We start from the raw sequence: 7,107 nt of genomic DNA, 5'->3' as shown, positions 1-7,107 counted from the left end.
TGCAACCAACCAACCGCTAACCTCCAACGGCACTCAATGTATTCGTTACACATGGGCGCACCTGCACCACACTGTCGTGACCATCCAACGAGCCGTCGGTTCGGTCGTGTGTTACAAGCACCCCATCACATAGGCATAGAGTCACCACACAGTGTTCTTCAACACTCTCGTCACATGGTGCAAGTCACGGTACGCACCACCAATGTGCACTGGTTGGCCAATTCCAGCACACACGGGGCGCGCACGCGCAAGCACTAACCACCAAGCATGGGTCGCCTGAGAGGATCGATGCGAACGCATCTCTACAACTTGAAGCTCCCAGCCTGTAGTCCCGTCGTTTGCGGGCGGTCGTAGGTGTCGAAACTAGTGATATCCACAGTCGGCAAGCTCGTCCACCGGTGTTCCCAACATGTATGGTACTAACACGTGCAGCGCGAACCCGCCCTTTGCGGCCTAGTAGTAAGCGGGGATGAGACGCCAGTGTGCCAATGGACAGCACGGACGGTTCTCGGAGGGTTGTTAGGCCCGCTAGCTTACGACCACCTAATGGGTATAAGAAGCGCTATCAGCTCGGATTGGATACGACCTTAGAGGCGTTCAGGCATAATCCAGCGGACGTAGCGTCATACCATAGTCCGTTCGAACTAGTATTGAGCCAGTGGTCCGTACCTGTGGTTCCTCTCGTACTGCACAGGAATTCCGTTAAGATAGCGACAAACAATGCACACCAGTAGGGTAAAACTAACCTGTCTCACGACGGTCTAAACCCAGCTCACGTTCCCTTGAAAGGGTGAACAATCCTACGCTTGGTAAATTTTGCTTTACAATGATAGGAAGAGCCGACATCGAAGGATCAAAAAGCCACGTCGCTATGAACGCTTGGCGGCCACAAGCCAGTTATCCCTGTGTATTGTCACCTGGGTGCTGACAAGTGAAGATGTGGTAAACAAACGCTCCGTCAAGAAGTGGTGAAAATTTGGTGAAAATCGTAATAAAATCGTTTTAAAAGTGTCAAAATCGTGCTTAGAGCACCCGATTTACCCAAAAATAGTGAAGTTCGGCCAAAAAACGACAATTTTTGTGCAAATATAGTTTTGTTGTGTTTTTGCCCCCTCCGGGAGCACCAAAGTGAACCGGTGTTCAGGTGTGCAAAAAATCACCTCTTTTCCTGCCGGAAGAGGTTGATTTAAGGTAAATCGTGGCCGCTGAAGCCGATAAAACGGTTTTCGAGTCGATCGGAGCAGTGGAAGTGCGACAAAAAACGATATTTTGGTGCCCATACATTTTGTATGGGGAACTTTGGACACTCACAGCTCAGTGAATTTTGAACGGATTTGGACCGGATATGTTTTAAATCGTGTGCGGAGTGCCAAAGAAGTGATTTTGTGAAAAAACCGCATCAAAATCGGTGATTTTAGTGCTGAAAAAAGTGGAAAACACTTTTGCAACACGTGGTGACAGAACTGCCCAGGCGGCATTTTCCCATGGTACAAAATATTGAGTGTGTTATAAAGTGGAAAATTTTTATCGCCTGATCGGTTTCGTGAGTGTTGGAGGTGGTTGAGCACGGAGAGACGATTCGGGGAAAATTTTTCCCCCCGCTCCCACCTCACCCCATCGCCCTCAGTGACCCCCGACCTTATTAAGGCCTTATCAAGGTGCATTAAATTTTGGACTTCGCCGGAAAATTACACAAGTGCAGTGGAAAATTCCGGTTTTGTGCTGGAAAATTCGGGGACCTCCAGACGCACCCCCTGGATTTTTTCCGGACCTCCAGCACCCCCCCCGCATTTTCCGGATTTCCTTATTAAGGCGTTAAAAAGGTGAAAAACATAAAAACGCTGCGGAAAATTATTTGCGGGCTGCAAAAAATTCCGGTTTTGGGCTCTAAAATTCGGGGACCACTTGCCACACCCCCTGAAATTTTTTCCGTGCCCCCACCACCCACCCACCGCCCCCCCCGGATCAGGAATCGCGGATTTTTGGTGGATTTTCGGGTTTTTCGCCATTTTCGGGTGAAAGGAGGGGAGATAGGAGCTTGGTGTGTTCGGGAGTTTTGCTCAGGAGGGGCAATTACATCTAGCCCCCCACCCCCCTGGGTCATTTTCCACCCCCCCCCTGGCCAATTCGGCATTTTTGGGGGTCTAGCTCGGTCTTGATAAATCGTGGAACGACCTAACGTGACGAAACACCACCTCCCTGAACGATTTTACTGCTCGAATACCATTTCTGCTGTGGTGGTTCTCACGGGGCAGTCCGCTGCTGGCGTCCTCCCGTGAGGGGGAGTAAATCCAGCATAAAGTGCGGAAAATGTCAGTATCTGGGCGATCCCTTCGTCCCAGGGCTGACTCATCCGACGTGAGACCGGCCAAGCTTCCGCAGATTATGGAGGCGAAAGTGGCCGTGACTAGAGTGTCCCTACCGACAATGAAGCCAGCTAGCTCGGAGATGGTCGAGCTGAGGAAGCTCATGAGTGAGACTTCCCTCACTAATGAGCAGCTACTGTCGACAATTCAGGACCTGCAGCAGGAGCTCTCGGCTCTCCGTCAGCGTATGGACGCCAACGCCGAGCAGGCTCGGATTGATATGCAGCAGGTTCAGGAGCGTGCTCGTCAGGAGCTACAGGCGGTCCAGGAGCAGGCTCGCCAGCGTGAAGAGCGGCTTCGGGAAGAACACATGAAGGACCGGCAGGCGCTGAACGAGCTTATCCTGCAGTCGATTGGCGCCAAGAATGTGACTGCTCAGGGTTACTACGCCAGCATCGCCGAGGAGCAGCGCACGTGGGCAGAGGTGGCCAGTAGTGAGCCGGTTAAGCGCGTGCAGCGCAAGCGTGGCAATCGCCGTGGTAAGGCGCAGCCATCACAACAGCAGCAGCAGCAGCAACAAATCCGGCAGCAACAGCCATCCCAGCAGCGTCAGCAGCAGCAGACACGCCAGCAGTGGCCGGCGTTGCAGAAGCGGCAGCAGACGCAACAGCAGGGGCCAACGTTACAACAGCAGCAGCAGACGCGACAGCAGCGGCCAACGGTGCAGCAGCAGAGCCAGCCGCGACAACAGCAACAGCAGAGTCAACAAAAGCCGACTCGCCGTAACGTGCGTCCAGACACCATCGAAGTGGCGCCGGCAGTAGGTACAACCTGGACGCAGGTGTATCTGAAGCTACGTACGGCCCCAGAACTGGAAGAGGTCCGCACGGCTATCGGGATGGGCCGGCGAACGGCACAGGATCATCTCCGTGTCCCCATTAGTCGAAGCGCGGACAGTGAGGCACTCGCGGATAAGATCCAGAGTGTCATTGGCGAAATGGGTGCAGTGCGAGTGCTGACTGAGATGGGTGAGCTGCTGATCACCCAAGTCGACTCGCTGGCCACCGTTGATGAGGTGAAGGAGGCGATTCGGGCTAAGCTTGGAGTAGCCCCGGGCATCACCTTCTGTGAAGTTTGGGAGCTGAGCGATGGCACGAAGCGCGCACGTGTTCGTCTTCCGCTGGTAAAGGCGCAGCAGCTGTACGAGGCAAAACTGTCTCTTTGCCAGTGCATCAGCGTGGCTCATGAGGTCCCTCGTCGTCCGATCTCCCAGCGTCGCTGTCTGCGGTGCCTGGAAACGGGGCACATCGTGCGGGACTGTCGGAATGAAGCGGACTACCGAGGCAAATGCTTCCGCTGTGGCAGCACCGGTCATCTGGCGAAAGCCTGCGCTTTGGAGCCCAAATGCCTTAAGTGTGGTGGCCCGCACAACATCGGTCACCAGAGCTGTGGACAACTGCCGGCACCGTGCCAGGTGTGAGGCAACAACTGCGAGTGTTGCAGGCGAACCTGGGTGGTGGACGCACCGCACAGGATTTCGTTCTGCAATCCGCTCGGACTGAGCGGATCGACGTGCTGCTGCTTTCGGAGGTGTACCGGCCTCCGGAGAACAACGGAACGTGGTCAGTGGACTCATCGGGGGCAGTGGCCGTGGTGGCCACCGGAGCATATCCCATCCAGCGTGTGTGGCGCAGCCCAACGCCCGGATTGGTGGCCGCCCAGATTGGAGGAGTTGTTTTCGTCAGCTGCTATGCTCCTCCACGACTGACTCTCGGTGAGTTCGAGCATTTTCTTGAGGCGCTCGAACTGGAGGCACTTTCCCACCATCACGTCGTAGTGGCAGGCGACTTCAACGCCTGGCATGAGGAGTGGGGAAGCGAGCGGAACACCGTGCGAGGTGAGGCGCTGCTCAACACCATCGAGCAGCTTGGGCTGAGGATCCTCAACCAGGGAACAACCCCAACGTTCGTCGGGAACGGTGTTGCCACACCCAGCGTCGTGGATGTCTCGTTCGCGAGCGAGACTATCGCGCGCCCCGACACATGGGCAGTGGCTCCTGACTCGTTGGCGCGGTTTTATACGGCTTCCGACCACCGGTACATCCTTTACACCGTCGGGCCGTCCTCCTCACCTCAGCTCCAACGTCAGCAGCAGCACCAAAGCCAGAACCAGCGACCGCAGCAGCAGCGGCATCATCGGCGGCAACAACAACAGCAAAATCGCCGGCGACAGCAGCAGCACGACCAGCAGCGGGTACGAGGACACCAGTCAAGCAGGAGATGGAAGGCTTCGCAGTTTTCAGCCGAGGCGTTCCGAGCAGCACTTAGCGCAGCGAACTTCGAGGAGCGAGCAGTAAACCAGGAGGGGATGGTCGATGCCATGTTGCGGGCATGCGACCAAACGATGGCGCGGATCACCTCGTCGCACCGTGATCCCCATCGAGCCCTCTTCTGGTGGACACCGGAGCTCACACGCCTTCGTGAGGAATGTGCAGCAGCTCGCGACCGTATGGTTGCCACGGTCGATTTGCAGGAGCGCAGCATCGCAGCAGCGCACCACCGGACTGCGAGGCGGGCCATGGAGAAGGCGATTCGGGCCAGCAAGCGCACTGAGTTTGATGAGCTCATCCGACTGGCGGAGGAGAACGAGTTCGGAGCAGGGTACCGGACTGTCATGTCTCGGATTCGTGGCAGTTACGTGCCTCCCGAGACTGACAAGGAGGAGCTGCTACGCATCTCTGGGGACCTGTTTCCGACTCACCCGGCTGTCGAGTGGCCGGCAGAGGAGGACGTCGAGGATGGGCAGTCGCTGATGCCTGTCACCACGCGAGAGCTGCTGGACATCGTGGCGTGCATGGCCAACCGGAAGGCGCCGGGATTGGACGGGATCCCCAATGCAGCCGTGAAGACAGCGATCAGGGAGTACCCGGAGGTCTTCTGCCGTCTGTACCAGGACTGTCTCGACCGTGGCGAGTTTCCTTCGTCTTGGAAGAGGCAGCGCTTGGTGCTGCTGCCAAAGCCTGGCAAACCTCCCGGGGAAAGCTCCTCGTACCGGCCGTTGTGCATGCTAGACGCACTCGGCAAGGTGTTGGAGCGCCTGATCCTGTCCCGGTTGAATCTTCACCTTGAGGACCCTGAAGCCCCACGACTGTCGGATCACCAGTACGGCTTCCGGAAGGGGCGATCCACCATCAGCGCGATCCAGCGAGTTGTGGAGATGGGAAGGACGGCCAAGTCCTTCCGCCGGACTAACCAGCGAGACAATCGCTGCCTGATGGTGGTAGCGTTGGACGTCCGCAACGCGTTCAACACCGCGTCCTGGCAGTCCATCGCCAACGTGCTGCGTGAGAAAGGCGTGCCATCCCCGCTGCGTAGGATAATTCGCAGCTACTTCAAGGACCGGCGGTTAATCATCGAAACCAGTGAGGGACCCGTCGAGCAGCACATCAGCGCGGGAGTTCCGCAGGGCTCCATTCTGGGGCCAACCTTGTGGAACGTGCTGTACGACGGGGTCCTGGGAGTGTCGCTGCCACAGGGGACCGAGCTAGTCGGTTATGCCGACGACTTGGTACTTCTCGTCCCGGCGGTGACTCCCGAAGCCGCGGCCTCGAAGGCCGAGACAGCTGTAGCATCGATTGCAGAATGGCTGACTCGTCACCGTCTCTCCCTGGCGCCCGAGAAGACTGAGATGACGATCATCTCCAGCCTGAAGAGACCACCGTCGGTCTCCATCAACATCGGCGGTGTAGTGGTTCCCTTCTCCCGGTCCATCCGCTACCTGGGAGTCTGGCTCCAGGATCATCTATCCTGGCTCCCTCACGTCGAGAAGGCAGCGGCGAAGGCGGAGAAGGTCGCCCAGGCGGTGGCACGGCTTCTGCCTAATCACAGCGGCCCGAAATCGTCTCGAGCCCGCCTGCTGGCGGCTGTAGCAGATTCCATCCTTCGCTACGGAGCCCCAGTATGGTCGGAAGGCTTGGAAAGACAGCAATGCCGCAGGCTTGTTGGTCGAGTACAGCGCAAGACGGCGATTCGGGTCTGCAGAGCGTTCCGCACAGTGCGCGGTGAGACGGCGGTGCTGCTGGCCGGTCTAATCCCGATTTGCCGCCTGATCGACGAGGACAGCAGAGTTTATCACCGTCTTCACCAGGAGGACCGGACGGAGGCTGGTGAAACGATCCGGGCGGATGAACGCGAGCGTACATACCAGGCTTGGCAAGCCCAGTGGGACGCGGATGCGGGTAACGAGGAGGCCAGTCGTTACGTGCGCTGGGCACATCGTGTGATTCCGGACGTCAAGGCCTGGCAGTCACGGAAGCACGGAGACGTGACTTTCCAGTTAGCACAGGTATTGTCCGGTCACGGATTCTTCCGTGACTACCTGTGCAACATGGGCTTCACGTCATCCCCGGACTGTCAGCGCTGCCCAGGTGTGGCTGAGACTGCTGAACACGCGGTGTTTAGCTGTCCGCGATTCGCTGCTGTACGAGAGGAGCTGCTTGGCGGGTCGGATCCGGTGTCTCCCGACAACATCCTCAGCTGTCTCCTGGAGAGCCCCGACCGTTGGAGCCGGGTGTGCGAGGCTGCACAACGCATCACGGACGAACTCCAGGACGATTGGAACGCCGAGCGGGAGATGCTGGCCGCAACAGATGGAGCACCATCGCAGCGGGATAATTCGGTTGCGATTGCCCGAAATCAACGGCGGAATGCTGCTCGCCGAGCAGCAACAGCGGCACGACGAGAAGCGGCACGGGGTGGGCGGCCGCCATCACCACCACCATCGCCAACAACAGCTGCGCGTC

This window comes from Anopheles funestus, assembly GCF_943734845.2.
Source record: "Anopheles funestus chromosome X unlocalized genomic scaffold, idAnoFuneDA-416_04 X_unloc_22, whole genome shotgun sequence".
In the NCBI taxonomy this organism is placed as follows: Eukaryota; Metazoa; Arthropoda; class Insecta; order Diptera; family Culicidae; genus Anopheles; species Anopheles funestus.
Note: the sequence above shows the minus strand (reverse complement) of the source record.